Consider the following 15,329-nt stretch of genomic DNA (forward strand, 5'->3'; position numbering starts at 1 on the left):
AGGGAGGCCAGGGCTCTAGACTGCACCAAAGACTGCTCAGTGCCCTGCCTCAGGTGCTGCTGCTGCTCCCTGATTCTTTGTACTCTTCTCTTTGGTATCTGTTTAGTTGATTTTGAGTGTGTTATGAGTTCCTTTAGTGTTTGTTACTTTGTGAGCTCTCTGCCGAGAAACAGTGTTAGTTATCTCTTGATCCTAAATGTTTGCCTATCATTTCTTGGCAAGTCTGTGTTCTCCAGTTGAGTGAGTGATATGGTTAACATATTGATTTGTGGTTTTTCAAACTTTCTCATATATTAACTTCTCTGTGTCCTAATTAACTTCAGCTTTCAACATTTCAGACCCCACAGCCATGTGAGGGAGCCTCAATTGACAGCATGCTCTCATCATAATGGTTGCTATGTCTGTGAGAGATTGTGTGACTGACAATTTATTTGAGAAGGCTCTTCCAGTGAGGATATATCCCTAAGCCAATGGGCCTGGGGCAGCCGAACTTGACACGGTAACCTTGAACGAGAGCAAGCCAGGAAATAATGTTTGTCCATGGTGTTTGCCTTGACTTTCTATCTTGACTTTCTATCCTGAGCTCCCATAATGATGGGCTGTGATCTGACAGAACCATCTCAAACTCCCACTTACTACCTGAGATGCTTTTGATTAGAGGATAGAGCAAGTTAAAACAAAAAATGGTACCCAAAAAGTGATTTTTCTGTTGGACAGATCTTGGGAAGTTCTCTTTGGGAGGAATGTGGAAAATATCAGAAATTGAGCTTAATCGGCTGTTCTTGTAGGACCTGGAAGGTCAGAGTGTTTTGAGTAGTGCAGAAAGAGGAAGTTAAGGTCATAGGGATTCAGCAGAAAATAGACCCCGGGAAAAATTTAGCTAGAGGACATTTGTGTGGTATTTCCCAAAATGTTTCTTATTCTGCTCATGCCCTGAGACAGAACTGAAAATCAGTGGGCTGATTCTTAGATGGAATATTGACCCTTTTGAATGGGTAAAACCTGTGACTCACTCAGGACTACATTTTAAAAAAGTGAAACGTGAGCCAGAAGTAAAAACAAAGTCTGCGGTTTGTAGAGAAAAACAGCACAAGGCAGTTCCAGATGGCAGTCAGATGCTGAAACAGGCAGGACTTTTCAAGGAGAAAAGAAAGAGGGCCCTTGATCTGGTTGGAAGCCTAACAAGGTGCCTTAAGGGCAATACTTCCTCCTGCTAAGCCTTAAATAAGTGGAAAGAGTATGCAAACTGATTCCTAGTTGCAGGAAAAAACTTTGAGAAAACCTGCTGCTACTGTGGTCCAAACATGGCAGGGTCCATCCCAACATAGAAGCCAATCTTGACAGGATCACCTTATTCTGCTGCTTCTGGAAACAAGAAAGATGCAAGATTCAAAGAATTTTCCTCTGTGGTTTCTGTTCAGCAATGTCCCGGCTATTTATGTTTGGCAGCTTCATAGTCCCAGCGAGGAGGCTGTGAGAGTTCACTGCATTGAAGCTGTGAGGAGGAAGCCTGAGTTGCTTTTGGAGACCACAAACAAGATGCTGAGACACCCAAGCCATTGAGAAATCTACATGGAGAGATGCAGATAGGGAGAGGAAGTAGCCAAACTGAGGGACGTATGAAAAGGTACAGGAGTAGGGCATCTAAGCCCTTTGACGTGGAGATCCATGTGTGTGAGACAGAGCTGCATGGTTTGGTGTTTGCCCTGCTGAGTTTCTTGCCTTGGTCTAATCTTCCCTCACTGTGTACACATTCACATTTCCCGGAATGAGAAGGACTATTCTGTGCCACTGTGTGTTGGAAAGATAGAACTTGTGTAATGATTTTATAAGATATGTGAATCAAGAGGTTGTTGTAATCGTCAGAAGCGACTTTGGGCATTTGCACAGTGTAGAGGCTGTTGCTTTGGGCATTTGCATAGAGTACAGGCTGTTGCAGATTATTAGGATCATTACAATTAGACTAAATGAATTTGTATCACAGGATGACCATAAACCTATAGTGACCACGGTGAGAATGCAGTTGTTTGAGTCAAAAAGCTCCTAGAATAGAGGCTGTCTGTGAACACTTGTCTGGCCTTTGTGGAGCTTATGGATACTTTAGTAGGAGGAGCCTTTCTAGATTCTGTTGGTGTATTGTGTATAGTTTACTCCTGTTGACTCAAATGCTGATTTCTCTACCCCACTATCTAGTTTGCATTGTGATGTTTATTTCAAGTATCTCAGGTGTCAAGTTTGTGTTAAGTTGTGTCACCATTTGTTCTCTTTATTGCCAATAAAAGTCAACTAGCCAGTGCTGAGCAGTAACAGAGACTAGGTGGGACTTCCTGGTCCAGTGTAGGGAGGAGAAAGGTCAGGAAGGAAAGGAAGGATGCCTGTGCAGAGGACCAGGCAACACCAGGAGAAATGAACTGGACCTAGGAGGCAGTAAAAAGCAAGTATAATGTGGGAAATCTGAATGAGAGGAAGGTATACTAGGTTGGAGGTTTAGGATAGAGTAATTATTGCTTAGTGTTATGCTTTCTGCTAATTAAACAGATCCTAGTCTCTCTGTGTGGTGTTTTGGTTAAGAAATAAGCACTGATTATCTTAAAATTATAAATATTAATAACTATTCAACAAGATTCCTTATTGGGGATGAAATTTGGTTGTCTATAGACTCAATCCATTTCCTTTTCTTTGTGTCTACTGTGTTGTGGTTAAAACTGATCAGTCAGCTTCCTTCTCATGCTGTCATGCCTGCATCAGTATAGACTCTATCCCTAAGTCACATAAGATACAGTAGAAGCAATTGCTACCCAATGCTAAGCTAATTTGCTGGGGTTTTAATATTTTTAAATTTGTTGTTTTTGTTTCTGTTTTTGAAAACAACGTTTCTCTCTATAGTCCTAGCTTTCCTGAAAGTATGTAGGCCAGATGGGTGTTAAACTTAGAGATCCACCTGACTCTGGCTCCAGAGTGCTGGGATTAGATGTGGGCCAACATGTGTGGCTGTTTTTTATTTTTTTTAAAATTTATTATTTATTATTATACATACAGTGCTCTTCCTTCATGTACACGTGCAGGCCAGAAGAGGGCGCCAGATCTCACTATAGATGGTTTTGAGCCACCACGTGGTTGCTGGGAATTGAACTCAGGACCTCTGGAAGAGCAGACAGTGCTCTTAACCTCTGAGCCGTCTCTCCGGCCCCTAGCTCCCTGGTTTTTTTGTTTGTTTGTTTGTTTTTGTTTTTTTTGTTTTTTAAGTAAAGTTAGTGGAAGTTCTTGGAATGTAGGTTTTTGTACAAGGAAGCATATGCTGTTGTGCTGATCTTCATCCATATATTGAATTTTAAAATTTTGCAGAATATATTATGTTTTTTAGGATGGCATGTCTTCATGATATTAATACGACCTGAGCCTTCTGAGTCATTGCATTGCAGGCGTGTGACATTCTTCCTACATGTGTTTGTTCTGAATTTTTGAATGACTTCGAGTATTTTTCCTGTATGCATGAACATGTATATCATGTGTGCCTCCTCCTCACTGCTGTCAGAACTCCTGAACTTGGAATAATGAATAGTTGTGATCCTCATGTAAATAATGACAATTGACCTCAATTATTTTTTCCTTCACTTTTCTTTTTCTTTTTCTTATTCTTTTATTATTATTTTTGGTTTTTCAAGACAGTATTTCTTTGTGTAGCCTTGGCTGTGGGCTGGCCTCAAGCTCATAGTGATCTGCCTGCCTCTGGCTCCCAAGTGCTGGGATTAACGGCATGCACCACCAATGCCCAGCTTACCTCAATTATCTTCAATACCAGCAAGAGCTTTTAACTGGTGAGCCATCTCTCCTGTCCTATTTTGTTTATTTATATTGCTATTTATATTTATTACATTTATATTGCTATTAATTCCTTCTGTTCATCTATAAATGTTTAAACATGCATTCCCTTTCAGTAAAATCTTACTAATATTACAGTGTAAACTGGGATACCTCAGGGTTATGGAAGATGAATATCAAACAGGAGTGAATGTATAATTCTTTGTAGGAACTTCAGTAAGGACCTCTGAGTTCTTTCTGTCTTCTTTGTTTGTTTGTTTGTTTGATTGATTTTTTTTTCTCCCCTCTCCTTGTCTAGCTGGCCACAAGAAAACCAGTCCAGAACTGTTCCTTGGCCTTTTTCAGGTTTCTAGCTTCCAGCAAGCCTCTGTTGAATGCCTAAGTCAGCCACTAAGCTTAAAAGTAAAGTTTTTCTTTTACAACCTCCTGTTGTTTACAGCAGGAAACCGTCAGAGCCACCTGCTGTTAAACAATAGACTCCTTAGCTAAGGAGTGGCTTTGGCAGCAGAAGAGCCAGAAAAACCAAATAGCTCAATTGATAAAGCATCAGATGGTTCTTTGGAATTTGCCAACACTGTGTCCTGTCCAAATACTAAGCATGTGTGTCAAGGCTGGCCCTTGATGGAGATGAACCTCATTATTTAGTTTCCTTCTAAAATGACTTGGTGGTTACAGTAGAACTTCTGTGTCTGGAAATGAGTGGAGGAAGCACCAGAGTTACACGACTATGTTGTCAATGACGCAGACATGTACAGTGATGTCAGTGCCCTGCTTTCTGTGTACACATGTACAGCATACGTTAGGATGCAGTGACCTATGATGATGAGCATGTGAACTTCACTCGGAAGAGTGGGCTTTGCTGGATCCTTCCCAGAAGAGTCTTTACAAGGATGTAATGCTGGAGACCTACACGAACAAAGCTGCTGTAGGTAGGACTGGATTATCTTTTGCTTTTTAAAGTCAGGGGACAAATGTTTCTCTGTTACTGATGTTCTTCTGCAATTTCAAATGAGAATGAGGAATAATGAGGAGAATAAATCAGGCATGGTTCTGAGAGACTCTGAATATAATAACTTCAGTTTTCCTAATTTCCAATAATATATAATATATTTTCTAGTACTATATTTTAAGCTACAATTTGGGAGACCATAATATTGAAGAACATTGTCAAGTTCTAGAAGACATGGAGGGTAATTTTCATGTGCAAGCTGATACATGTCTTCCAGAAGAAATTTTAATGTGCCCTGCAAGTTTTAAAGAAAAGCAACAGTGTTAAAAAAACGAAAACACCAACCAGCCTCTGCATGCCCTGTCTCTGTGGGTCAGGGGGACCCAGGGGAGGGTGGCAGGTTGCAGCAACCCCGCCCCCCCCCGAACCAGCAGTGGGAGGGGTTTGAACTCCGGAAATGGTGGGGAGCCCTGGATCTTTCCCTGGACTTCTAGACAGTTGGAGCTGGGAAGGGGCCAGTTAAGTGTGGGGGGGCTTTGGGGAGAGGTGGGGGTGGGGAGCTGAGACTCGTACCGGGACTGAGTGGGGCCTGGGCAAAAGCTGAGCACCCTGCACCCAAGGAGACCCCGTTGCCTGGAGTGGCTGAGTGACTGAGCCCCCCAGAGCAGGACCTTCCCTTGGAAGGGCCTTGCAGCATCCGGTGGGAGGGCCTGGCCCCCAGAGCTCCCGACCTCTACTCGCTGTTGTCCCACCCTCCGCTGGAGGGAGGGGCCGAGCGCCCTCAGGAGGCGTGGACCGAGGCGTTCCGAGCGTTTCCCGCCCTGCGCTGCCAGTGGCCGTCCACCCGCCAGGAGATGGCTCCCGGGACACGTGAGAGTCTTCGGTGGTGTTGACACCCCCAATGTCGTCGCGCAGCCAGAGCCCTGGGGCTGGAGGGCACCAACGTGGAACCTGCTGCCGCCGCTGCCAGGCCTGTGTGCGAACTGAGTGCGGGGACTGCCATTTCTGAGGAGACATGAAGAAACTGGGGGAGTTGGCGGGGCGGGCGCATGAAGTGGTCTTGCCTGCTTCGGCAGTGCGCTGCGCCCGTGCTCCCACACACAGCTGTGTGCCTTCTGTGTTGGAGAGCTGGGAAGGAGGAAGGTGGATGGAGAGGAAGAGAAGTTTGGTTTGAGCCTCATGGAGTATACAGTCTGCAACGGGATCATCCACCCTGGCTGCCTGAAGATGGGAAAGGCTGAGGGTGCTATCAATTCAGAGATCCCCAACTGCTGGGAGTGTCCCCGATGTACCCAGGAAGGATGGACAAGGATGCAGGTGAGGGTCCAGGGCACCACAGGGTTGACAGTGGTGAGGGGTGGATGGAAGCTGACAGAGGAGCCACCACCTCCACCTCTGCCCAGAAGAAAGGGAACCTTACCTGCTGGCCCTCCCCCTGAACATGTGTCTGGGCCCCCAAACAGAAGGAGTGGGAGGCAGGGAATGAGACCCCCGACCCCAAGGAAAAAGGTGAAAGGAGGCCAAGAGAGGCACTTGAAGAAGGTGGGTGGAGATGCCTGCCTCCTCTGAGGAGCAGACCCAGGCAGCCCTGGCCTTCTCTCCCCCCCCCCAGGCTTCCGAATCCCAGCCAGGCATTCTCATTCTGCCACCCTAGGCTCCCTCCCAAGAACTGGGAGAAACTCAAGCCACCTATGGCTTCTGCTGAGGGCCCAGCAGTGCCATTCCCATCACCACAGAGGGAGAAACTTGAGTGTTTCAAGCATATGTGCCAGCTGCTGGAGCGGGTGCCTGATACCTCTTCTTACTCCTAGGACTCAGACACAGACTCAGACTCCTAGGTCACATCGCTTAGTGAGGACAAAGCTCCTGGGGAGGCCTGGAATGGCCTTTGGCCAGCCTGGGGCAGCTATGGCGAGAAGGAAAACCACGGGGTGGCGGTGGGCTAAATGCCCTGGCAGAGGGGGACCACTGTTCTATTGGCCCCTGGGCCCTGCCTCACCACCATAGCCTCTACAGTTATTTGCCCCCCGCCCCCAAGCCCTGAGTCTGACACTCTGCCTTTGGCTGCTGCCTCAGGCTGCATGGCTCCATGTCTTCCAGCACCTTGGATCCCAAGAGCGATGTGTCTGCATGCGAGTCTGCCGGACTTGGAGCCGCTGGTGCTACAACAAGCGTCTGTGGCCTCGGATGGACCTAAGCTGGAGGAAGTTGATGACCCCACCCATGCTTAATGGGGTTGTTTGCCGCCAGCCATGTGCTCTGGACCTCAGCTGGACAGGCCTCTCCACAAAAAGCAGCTCATGGGCTTCTGAACCGACTGCAAGGCTTGCAGGACTTGGTGCTTTCTGGGTGGTCCTGGCTCTCCGTCTCTGCCCTGGGCTCCACCCCACTGCCTGCACCGTGGCTCTTATGGATGTTAAGAACTCCCAGATCCTGGACCTCTTGCCCTCATTTCACCCCCTAACGTGAGGTCAGGTTATTTTCTTCATGACTTGACACTCCTCAGTTTAATATCTTGGGATTTCTGCCCAGGGACTTGAGCCAACCTTCCCCTTTCCCACCTGTATAGGAAAGATTAAGCTTTGTCTCAGGTGGAAGCAGTCTTGGCGGGCTTTACCCTTGAGGCACACCATGAATACCTTGTGAGAGACTGTTTGGAGCCTTCCTGGGCTTGGAATTCAGGAAGCCTACCTAGGAACCCCACCGTGGCTATTGTTTTCCTAATTGACCCTCGAAGGGAGAAGGGACCGCCCTTTGCATATGACTGGGAAGAGGTAGAAGGAGAGAGGAAGAAGGCGCGGAGAGAGAGGAAAGGACCGGACCAGCTCGTGGGACTGAGACACCTAAGGACCCGTCCTTCCGAACGGATTCCAGGAGGTTTTAATCTTCTGTCCCTTTAACCTTTTTTTCCTTCTTGTATATGCTAGTTGGGTTGTATAATAAAGTTTAATTGTTAATAAACTGAGCCAACATCTGGCGCCCAACGTGGGGCCCGATGGGTTCCACAATCCCTAATGATATGAGGGAAGATTCAGTATTCCACGGGATAGAAATGTTGTTTCAGGGTATTGGCAAAATTGCAGCTGCTGTTGCAAAACTCTTTCCTGCATTATACTTAGAGGGAATTCTTTGTTTTCTCATTGTCCTTTTATTACAATATTTCATGCTTAGAAGGATTAGAAGACAGGCTAATGGCATAGAAAAGCCAGAAGGGTCAGTAAGTTCTATCCTTTTGGAAAAGATTGCAGATTTGACTGGACAGATAGAAAGGCTGAGGTATGAAAATGAAGGGATGGGAAAACGGATAGAATTTTTGGCATTTGGTAGTGATGAAGGACAGAAAATAGAGAGACCGGAAAGCCAGAAAAATCAGGAAGAGTCAATAAGCTCTATCCTTTTGGAAAGAATTACTGACTTGACTGAACAAATAGGCAAAATACAGAGAAAAGTGGAAGGGCTGGAAAAGCAGAAGGCACCTTTGGTTAAAAAGGGTGGAGAAGGTCAGAAACCAGAGGCAAAGGAAGCCAGACCGACCAAAAGGTCTTTGGAAGTAAATGTACCAGTGGAGGATACTTCCACAGTCACCCAGGCACCTTCAGCTTTTCCAGTCACTGTAAGACATGTAATCGAGCCAAATGGTGCTGAGGGTCATGACGAAATAGCCTGGTGTCCTGTAGACATGATGGATTTAAAACATTTTAAGGAATCCATCATCAGATATGGTATGCATTCTAACTTCGTTAAACAAATGTTAAACAGCTGGGCCTATCAGAATAGACTTGTTCCCCAAGATTGGAAAAATTTAGTTTCAGCGGTATTGGAAGCAGCACAACAGTTACAGTGGTTATCATGGTGGCGAACAGAGGCTATAAAAATAGAACAAGAAAATATCGCACAGGGAATAAATATTAATAGAGATCAGTTACTTGGTGATGGACCATATACTAACATGAGAGAGCAAATTCAAGCTGACGATAGAGTGATTGAACAATGTCGTAAGGCAGCCTTGAGAGCTTGGGAGCTGGTAGAGGAACCTGGGAAAACAACTATTTCTTTTACTAAGGTGTTCCAAGGACCTCTGGAGCCCTTTACAGAATTTTTGCAGAGATTAGGATCTGCTATGGATAAGGCGATGCCAGATTCTGATAACAAAAAGGCATTAAAACTTATCATGGCTTATGAAAATGCAAATGCTGAATGTAAGAAGGTGCTTAGACCGTTAAAGGAAAGAGGCGCTCCATTAGATGACTGGGTAAAGGAGACAGTTAATATCAACTCTCAGGAATATCAGAATAATATTGTGGGACAAGCTTTAGTCAGAGAGCCCAGATATCATAATACTCGGTGCTTTAATTGCGGTCAAATCGGTCATGTGCAAAGAAACTGTAGAAATAGAAGGCGCACTAACCCAGGAGAAAACGTAACTCATAGAAGAGAACAGGGGGGTTCTGGTTATGATGGTAATGAGGTACCAAGACTCCCAGGGTACTGTAGTCGCTGTGGAAAAGGGAAACACTGGGCTCAGGATTGTCAATCTAAGCGAGATGTGCAAGGCAATATCTTGCCGACGGGAAACGGCAGGAGGGGGCCATCGGCTCGGGCCCCCGTAAACAATGCCAGCCGAATTCCTTTGGCCAGTCAGGAAGTGACAAACCCGCAGGAAAACGGGAACTGAGTGTTAGCGATCTAATGCATGCTACTGAAGGCAGTGCAGCCTTGGATCTGGCTTCAAATATGTCTCTTACCCTAACTCCTCAGGTTGAATGTTACAAATTAAATACTGGTGTTTTTGGACCTTTGCCTTCAGGCACAGTAGGATTGGTTCTGGGAAGAAGCGGGCTGACGTCTCAAGGTTTTATTGTGCATCCTGGTATTATAGATGGAGATTCTAAAGGGGAAATAAAAATCTTGGTATGTGCGAAAAAGGAGATGAAAATTGATGCCGGGGATAGGATTGCTCAACTCCTACTGTTTCCTTACATTAAGGGGAAAGCCGCTCCAGTGGAAAGGACTGGTGCGTTCGGGAGCACAGGGACCCGTGTGTTCTGGCAAACAGTAATTAATGATCAGAGACCTAAGTTAATTATACAATTGAATGGTATTAAAATAGAAGGCTTGGTAGACAGTGGAGCTGACGTCTCCATCATTTGCCAGAAGTCTTGGAACCAAACTTGGCCACTTAAGAAGGTTTATACAGAAATTGTAGGAATTGGCAAGTTATCTCAAATAAAACAAAGTGTACAGTGGCTTGAGTGTGTGGGACCAGATGGGCAGATAGGGAGGCTGAAACCCTATGTGGCTGACATTCCTATAAATCTATGGGGAAGAGACCTTTTACAGCAATGGGGTACTCAGATTACTATTCCTGCAAATACTGAGATAAAGAAGGTTGAAACAATGGGTGAATTGGTATGCGCTTCTAGGGAAGAGATTAATGTAAGTGATCAGAGGCGACCACCAGCTATGCCCATTGTCCAACCTCAGAATTCTTCAGATTTAGAGTGTCAAAATTTATAAGAGGGGCCACTGCTGAGATACCAACCGCCTTGCCCCTAAAATGGATTTCAAACAGACCTGTATGGCAGGAGCAGTGGCCCTTAACAAAAGAAAAGTTACAGGCGCTTCACGGTTTAGTGCAAGAGCAGCTGGAGGCTCAACACATCGAAGAATCTTCCAGTCCCTGGAATTCCCCTGTGTTTGTGGTAAGAAAGAAATCAGGTGGTTGGAGAATGATAACAGATTTGAGGGCCATAAACAAGGTGATTCAACCCATGGGTTCGCTTCAACCTGGAATTCCTTTGCCTTCCTTATTACCTCGGTCTTGGCATATAATTACAATTGATTTAAAAGATTGTTTTTTTTACCATACCTCTACACGAGAAGGACAGGGAAAGGTTTGCTTTCTCAGTACCTACTCTGAACAGTAATTCTCCAATGAAGAGATATCATTGGAAGGTACTTCCACAGGGAATGTTAAATAGCCCAACTTTATGCCAGTATTTTGTACAACAACCTTTAGAAATACTTCGTAAGCTGTTTCCTCAATCTATCATATACCATTACATGGATGATATTCTGCTAGCTGATTCTGATCCTAGTATTGTAGAAAAAATGTTTCAGGAAGCACAAAGAATTCTGCCATGCTGGGGATTACAGATTGCGGTGGAAAAAATACAAAGAGGAGATTCAATTACCTATTTAGGCTATAAAATAACTGAACAAAAAATTCGACCACAAAAGGTACAGATCCGTAGAGATCAATTACAAACTCTTAATGACTTTCAGAGATTATTGGGCGATATTACCTGGTTAAGGCCTACAATCGGGTTAGCTACCTATGAGTTAAGTAACTTGTTTCAGATTTTACAAGGGGATTCGGATTTAAACAGTCCTAGGTGTTTAACTGCTGAAGCAGAAAAGGAGTTAATTCTGGTGGAACAAAAACTTCAAAAGGCATATGTGGATAGAATTGATCCTGAACTTGGTTGCATTTTGGTTATTTCGCCTTCAAAACATTCTCCTACTGGGCTTCTCATGCAAAGGGAAGACCGGATTATAGAATGGATATTCCTGCCAAATAAACAAAGCAAAAAATTGAAAACATATATAGAGAAAATTTCTGAATTGATTACAAAGGGAAGAATAAGGTTGCGTCAACTGTCAGGGATGGACCCGGCGGAAATTGTAGTGCCTCTTACTGATTCTGAGATTATGTCACTATGGGTAATTAATGAAGATTGGCAAAAAGCTTGTAGTAATTATTTGGGAGACATTAACAATAGATACCCAAAAAGCAAACGTATACAGTTTATAAAAAGAACTAATTGGATCCTTCCAAGTATTGTAAAGAGGTCACCAATCTCAGGGGCACCCACCTTTTTCACTGATGCAAATAAATCAGGTATGGCTGGTTATAAGTCTGAGAAAATGACCAAGGTGATTAAAAGCCCCTTTACATCAGTTCAAAAATCAGAATTATATGCTATCCTTATGGTTTTGTTAGATTTTCCTGAACCTCTTAATATAATTACTGACTCTCAATATGCTGAAAAGGTTGTTTTGCATATAGAAACTGCTGAATTTACTCCTGATAACACAGAATTGACTACTTTATTTATAGAGCTGCAACAGGTCATCAGAAGCAGAAATTATCCCTTGTATATTACTCATATTCGATCCCATACAGGTTTACCAGGTCCATTGGCACAAGGAAATGAAGAGATCGACAAATTATTGATAGGTAATGTATTTGAAGCCTCCAAATTTCACGAAAAACATCATGTCAATGGTAAGGGGTTGAAGAAAAGATTTTCTATCACTTGGCAACAAGCTAGAGAAATAATTAATAAATGTCCTACTTGTTCCTTATATAGTCAACTACCATTACCTGCTGGAATTAACCCTAGAGGTAACAAAAGGAATGAAATTTGGCAGATGGATGTGTTTCATTTTGCAGAATTTGGAAAAATGAGATATGTGCATCATACCATTGATACCTATTCAGGTTTTCAATGGGCAACTGCCTTAAGTTCTGAAAGGGCTGACTGTGTGATTACTCATTTACTAGAAATAATGGCATTTATGGGAATACCTGCACAAATTAAGACTGACAATGCTCCTGCATATGTGTCCCTTAAGATGAAAAACTTCTTTATGTATTATAATATAAAACATGTTACTGGTATACCTCACAATCCCACAGGACAAGCAGTTGTGGAAAGAGCTAATCGTACCTTAAAAGAAATGCTTATTAAACAAAAGGGAAGGGTAAAGACACCCAGGGATCGATTAAATAATGCTTTGTTGACTCTAAATTTTCTTAATGTGAATGATGAAGGGACGTCAGCTGCGGAGAGACATTGGATAATAGAAAAAACTGAAGAATTGGGGCAACCAATATTCTTCAAGGACTTGGAAAGTATGAAATGGAAACCTGCAGTAGTTTTGAGATGGGGTCGTGGGTATGCGTATGTTTCCACAGGGAGTGAAAATATATGGCTACCAACTAAACTTATAAAGATTAGATCTGACCATATAACAAGTGAATCTTAAGAGCTACCTGGTTCTTAACAGCTTGACATTGTTCCTTACAGCTTGGAGAACTAATGCCCTCTTCTGTCCTATTGGTGTATATGCAGGTAGAGCCCTGTATTTGCAAAAAGCAGGACAATGCTGAAGACAGCAGGCAGCATGGGTGATTTAACCCCAAAAGCATGCCTCTGGCACCTCGAGCAAGATGCCTCAAATGATGTTCCCTTGAAAATTATATATGTACTAACATACCTGTACTAATGATTTATAAAGTCTGCTTACTTTCAGAGCAAAAAACAGGACAATTATGAAGATCGAACTTCTGCCTCTGGCACTACTGCTTCTTCCAGAAATTGCATGCATATTAACAATAAATCGGCTAGCCGAAAGGATCGATCCCAAAAGGACTGGACAAAAAACAGCTAGCTTTTCCAGCACTTGGCCAATATATTATTTTTCTTGGGTACCCGAAAAATATTTTTTTCTTAAACAGCATCAAGTAATTTTGAGAACACGACGCCCCCATTCCCAGTAGGTGGGATGTGTGTTTTTGGTGGGTTACCAATGCTCATCTTTGCCTAACGGGGTTATTTACAATTAATAAAAGTTCATTTGGGGATTTCTTTCTTCTATCTTTCTTTCTCTCTTACTTTCTATCCCTTTTAATATTAAGAAAAAGGGGGGAAGGAAGGGAGGATACAGGATTGTAGAATAAAAGGTAGATTATTGAATCTACTAACTTAAAAATTTCTACATTGGTATTGTAGATTGATGGAAATTTAAGACTTTTGATTGATGGAAATTTAAGACTTCAACTTTTGCTTCACATTGATATGAACTTAAATTGTATACTCCATTCATTTTTGCCTTATGTATTGTATGTTATATGTTGACAAAATATTGTATATTGTATGTCAGAAATTTACGTTCTTTTTGTTCAATGTTTATTTGATGTATTATTCATGTACCACTAATGTCTTATAAAAAACTGTTTGGAATCATCGGGGATAAAAGTTGGTATTTAGTTACGTAGAAATCCTATTAGATACTCACTTTGTTATAGAGCAGGTTTGTTTAATAGCTTGTCTATGTCTGCAAAGGAATAGATTGATAACTGTAAGAATAGATAGATTTGCTCTTCAAACTCTTCAGAGATCCACAGAATATGGCATTTAATGATGAGGGCTTTCCTGACAGAGAGAGACATCCGCTCCTGGCCGCCTCTCCATTTGCATCATTGAAGATGGGGGCTTCAAGAGACGCTGGTGACAGAATGGTCACTAGACGGAAAAACTGCTCTGCTACTGCTCTTATCTCTACGGCTGATGACAGGCTGACTGTCTGCAACGATCAACAATGATGCTGGAAAGATGACTGTCCAGCTTTAAAGAGAATAGATGGACCAGACCGTCGGATTTCCTGCTTCAAAAAGCAGTTCGTTGGATGTTTTGGGCCGAAAGGCTGAAGACTGATTGCCCCAATGAAGGAGAGAATTCGGTGACTATCCAGGCAGTCTGCTCTCTCTGTACTCTGCAACTTGGAAGTTGCCTGCCAGCACTTCCTTTATTAGATAGATTTTCCTTCTTGGGTCTCTGATGGGATTGAAGACTAGATAGCCACAGTGTTACTAGAAGCTTTAGTAGATTAATAATTACAATTTCTCATGAAAGAAAAGGACTCTCTTTGGTAGGATAGTGGTATACTTTCCCTTAGGTTAACAAGTATAAAAGGACTTTGTTATGTTCTTGATTCCTGATGAGTATGTATATATGTATATATGTGTATATAGTTCTTAATTTTTTAGAGAGAAGGGTGAGGTATAGGAAAGATTAAGCTTTGTCTCAGGTGGAAGCAGTCTTGACGGGCTTTATCCTTAGGGCACACCATGAATACCTTGTGAGAGACTGTTTGGAGCCTTCCTGGGCTTGGAATTCAGGAAGCCTACCTAGGAACCCCACCGTGGCTATTGTTTTCCTAATTGACCCTCGAAGGGAGAAGGGACCGCCCTTTGCATATGACTGGGAAGAGGTAGAAGGAGAGAGGAAGAAGGCGCGGAGAGAGAGGAAAGGACCGGACCAGCTCGTGGGACTGAGACACCTAAGGACCCGTCCTTCCGAACGGATTCCAGGAGGTTTTAATCTTCTGTCCCTTTAACCTTTTTTTCCTTCTTGTATATGCTAGTTGGGTTGTATAATAAAGTTTAATTGTTAATAAACTGAGCCAACACACCTGCACTGATATCTTTGGGGATCTTTGCTTCCCATCTCTGCCTTCTACCTGCTTCGTTGTCCATCCCCTTGGGGGTGTGGGTCAAGAGGTACAGGGGAGGTGCTGAGCTAAAGGGATGGTGGGAGGGGTGGTGAAGGTGCAAGTCTTGAGTATGGAAGAGTGAGGGGGCAGGATACTGGGAGCCACGGGGCTGTGGGAGGTGATGGATGGGTGCGGGGAGGGCAGAGAGCAGACCAACAAGGGTTCAGGGACCAAAGGCCACTGGGGTGGGATGGGAGTCCAAAAAGGGGAAGCCAGA

General features: G+C 43.6%; 1 pseudogene across 1 annotated transcript; it reads left to right on the plus strand.

Annotated features, from left to right (window-relative positions):
- The first annotated feature begins 5,672 nt into the window (after positions 1-5,672).
- Positions 5,673-7,257, plus strand: LOC311591261 (F-box/LRR-repeat protein 19-like; annotated as a pseudogene). Its single transcript has 3 exons — positions 5,673-6,088; positions 6,281-6,313; positions 6,448-7,257. The product of its transcript is annotated as an F-box/LRR-repeat protein 19-like (transcript).
- Positions 7,258-15,329: the final 8,072 nt, after the last annotated feature.

Source organism: Acomys minous, assembly GCF_964271855.1.
Source record: "Acomys minous genome assembly, chromosome: 20".
NCBI classification, from domain to species: Eukaryota; Metazoa; Chordata; class Mammalia; order Rodentia; family Muridae; genus Acomys; species Acomys minous.